General features: G+C 36.3%; 1 non-coding gene across 1 annotated transcript; it reads right to left on the reverse strand.

The window, feature by feature from the left end:
• Positions 1-2,293: 2,293 nt before the first annotated feature.
• Trnag-gcc (transfer RNA glycine (anticodon GCC)) lies at positions 2,294-2,364 on the reverse strand. Its single transcript has one exon. It is a non-coding gene; the product is annotated as a tRNA-Gly (tRNA).
• Between the last annotated feature and the right edge of the window lie 2,003 nt (positions 2,365-4,367).

The raw sequence follows: 4,367 nt of genomic DNA on the forward strand, positions 1-4,367 counted from the left end.
AAGCAGTCCCGTTATTAGGTATTCCATGAATAGCATTTTTTTCCGAAAGGAAAAGTATTTATAGAATTGTCGTCTTACGCTAGACAAACTTAAAAAACAAGGGACTTTTTTGTAGTTGTGGTAGGGATATGAGTTCTTGGTGTAGATTTCTTACATGAGATTGCGTCTCCGCCGAACACCTGTCAGGAAAATGAAGACTGTGTAGAGAAACCCTGGGGTGCTTGTAGAGAACAGAAGAAAACGCGAAGTGTACTTTATTAAGCGATGCTCTGAACGGTTTCTCTCATACGAGATGTATGTCTTCAATAAGTTTCTGAATTTTTTTTTTTTTGGATAGATTCTTGAAAATTCAGTATGTTATTACTATACACATGAGATGACTGACCAATTTTTATGATTTCATGTTCAAACGAACGGTTACAGCAGAAATTGGAATACACCCTACTAAAGCCTGATTACCACAGCTGGTGAATTTAAAAAATGCAATCTGGACGTGAGGACACTTTAGAAGAACGATATGCAATAAAATTCTGTTTTAAACTTGGAAAAAATTTCACAGAAATGTATGGAATGCTACAGACTGCTTTTGGACTATCTTGCACGAATCGAGCATGTAAAACTCATTTTATTTTTTATTGTTACAAATTACGATGATTTATATATATATATATACATATATATATATATATATATATATATATATATATATATATATATATATATATATATATAAAAGCCAAAATAAATTATTGCGTTTTTTATTCACTACTGAAAACCATACCTCTAGTAAAGGTACTTTTGTTTAAACAAAATAATACATTTCCACTAAGATTTACATAAAAATAATTAGTTCATTATATTCTGCGATCATTATTTGATAAATACTGAAAATTCAATTAAAATTGGTTAATTTCCTGATTTTTCGTGAATTTTTAAGTAAAGGGAGGGATCAAAATGTTTATACATTCATTTTGCATGGCATAAGAGATTCAAGGAAGGTAGAGAGTCTCCGAGGTATGATGAGAGATGTGGAAGGAGTAGAGAAGTCAGAACATCAGAGTTGATTGACCAAATAAAAATATAAGGACCGGTGTGGGTCTGTAGTGACAATAAGTGCACAATTTGATGTCAGTGTGGGAACTGTACTCACAATTATTCGCGAGGGACTGAAGATGCGGAAAATTTCCGCAAAGTTTGTCCTAGGGGTTTCAGTTCACCGCTTCATCCATGTCATCCATCTGGCTTTTATAATTTTTTATATTTTTATTTTGATTCGCATCCAACAAGTAATTTCCTATAAACCTTACACCCCCTAAAATTTATATCATGTTCAAGGACAACACACACACACACACACACACACACACACACACACACACACACACACACACACACACACACACAGCGGAATAACACGTAGATTCCATGAATAAAGCTTCTTTCTTAGAAGTGCACGCCTGTGGAACTCTCTTCTGTTTGCCTGTTTCTCACCCGACTACAACTTGGATGTCTTCAAGTTCAACATAAACAAATTCCTGATGAACCGCCCCCTTAAGTAAGACACTTTATCAAATCTCCATTACTAACGATTACTACGATATTATCCCATTGACTACTGTACACAAAATAACCCTTATCCCCGAGTGGCTTCCGGGCTTTGATAAATGGTGACTACCATGTAAAAAAAAATAAAAATAAAACTACACACACACACACACACACACACACACACACACACACACACACACACAAACACACACACACCCACAAACACACAAACACACACATCAGAGTAACTTTTGCGTATTATTTGAAATCTTCGAATTACTGTTCTAATCTCCAGTATTATTTTCACAACGTTTTGGTCGCTGTGACTTCCTATCTTCTTTAGGTGTATCTTGTCGAACTCGGGAATGTTTCTATCGAACTCGGGAATCGAACCCGTGGAGTTAGAGTACTTGACAAAAATCAATTGTAAAGTTATATCCTCCTGGATGTTGACGGCCCAATCCTTAAGACCTCAATCAAGTCATAGATGACTGGACCAGACCAGGACCAGGCTACTCCTGTGAAGTAAAGCTTTCTGTTCGAAATTCTGTCCGGTTTCCAAGTCTGCCAGAAACATTCTCGAGTTTGACAAGTGACACCTGAAGACGATCGGAGGTGACATCGACAAAAATGTTGCAAAAATAACACTCAAAAGTAAAACAGTAGTTAAGTAAATATTCTTGTTCCAAAATGGATCCTGCCAAGAAACGTTGTAGATATGCTAAAAAGAAGAAAAACGTCTTTCTGCATCGGCCGGGAATCGAACCCGGGCCGCCCGCGTGGCAGGCGAGCATTCTACCACTGAACCACCGATGCGAACGAGGTGAGCAACTTTTAGATTACTTTAAATAAACAAGAATCATAATAAGCAGTAGTATATTTTAGTTTTTTCTTTTTTTTTTTTTAACTTTAATGTGTCTAATGTGACAGGCGCGTTAAATAGTTTTCCTCCTCCTACTTATTCTTCTTTCCGTCGTCGTCGTCCTCTTCCTCCTCCTCCTCTTCCAACTCCTCCTCTTCCCCCTCCTCCTCCTACTAATTGTGTTAATAATAATGGTAATAATAATGATAAAAATTAATTTCATAAAATCTATCTATCTATCTATCTATCTATCTATCTATCTATCTATAAAAGTGTGTGTGTGTCCATTTCCCTACGCAATAACTCTGTCAATTTTCAGTCTACAGACTCGAAATTTGATATACAGGGTACTGAGATTTGGGAAAATCCATGTGATCGCTTTTTGGCCAGAAATTTGGCGATTAAGGGGGCAAAGTTCAACAACTTGACCTTTGAGAACTCTACCAAACTTCTCCGACAATTTTGGGTCTATGCACTTGAAATTTTAGATATGGGTTCCTTAGACATGGATCTAACTTAATAACTTTATTAGAGCTCAAAACAATAAATTTTAAGGGAGCATAATAGGGGTCAAAGTTTAAAAAAATTGACCTCAGCGGTCTCTTCCAAATTACTCAGACAATTTCTGGTCTAAATATTTGAAATTTTACATAAAGGGTATTCAGAGATAGGGCAAGCTTTTTCATCAGGTTGGGTCGAAAATTTTTAGTTACGAATATATAAATGTATGTATGTATGTTTGTTTGCATGTCTGCCTTGAACTATCAATAGAGGCGACGGATTTTACCAAGATCAGTATCGTTTTAGTTCGACCTTTCAGACGGCAAATATCGAAAAATTGGCTAAAAACATTAATATCTTCCCCTTCAACTAGGCACTTTTCTACATGGGGGGGGGGTAACTTTGTTCGCCGATATTTTTGAAAGTTATCCTCTCCTTTAGATTGTCTAGCCTTAATTTTATAAAAGGTCGCTTCCGGTTTTGCGGTGGTCGTAACAGCATAAATTTAGGTTTTACCCGTTCTTTTCCTCCTTTGCGGTATGGGTTTGAGCCTGCCTTCTTACTACCACTTTTTTATTTTTTTTGCTCAACATACACATCCAAACACCTGGGCAACGCCGGGCTGAAATGCTAGTATATATATATATATATATATATATATATATATATATATATATATATATATATATATATATAAAAGTGAACGTGTGTGTGTGTGTGTGTGTGTGTGTGCCTGTGTCTGTGTGTGTGCCTGTGTGTGCCTGTGTACATTTCCCTACGCAATAACTCTGTCAATTTTTAGTCTACAGACTCGAAATTTGATATACATGGTACTGAGATTTGGAAAAATCGATGTGATTCGTTTTCGGACAAAAATTTGGAGATTAAGGGGCAAAGTTCAACGACTTGACCTTTGAGAACTCTACCAAACTCCTCCTACAATTTTGGGTCTAATCACGTAAAATTTTAAATATAGGTTCCTTGGACATGGATCAACTTAATAACTTTATTTGAGCCCTAAACAATATATTCTAAGGGGTCATAATAGGGGTCAAATTTAAAAAATTCATAGTTTTTTTTTGTTTGCTCAGCATACACCTCAAAACACCCGGGCAACACCGGGCTGAAATGCTAGTATATCTATAAAAGTGAACGTGTCTATGTGTGTGTCTGTGTGTCTGTGTGTGTGTGTGTGTCTGTGTACATTTCCCTACGCAATAACTCTGTCAATTTTCAGTCTACAGACTCGAACTTTGATATGCAGGGTACTGAGATTTTGGAAAATCCATGTGATCGCTTTTTGGCCAGAAATTTGGCGATTAAGGGGGCAAAGTTCAACAACTTGACCTTTGAGAACTCTACCAAACTTCTCCGACAATTTTGGGTCTATGCACTTGAAATTTTAGATATGGGTTCCTTAGACATGGATCTAACTTAATAACTTTATTAGAGCTCA

This window comes from Euprymna scolopes, chromosome 30, assembly GCF_053919585.1.
Source record: "Euprymna scolopes isolate OS-2025 chromosome 30, ASM5391958v1, whole genome shotgun sequence".
In the NCBI taxonomy this organism is placed as follows: domain Eukaryota; kingdom Metazoa; phylum Mollusca; class Cephalopoda; order Sepiida; family Sepiolidae; genus Euprymna; species Euprymna scolopes.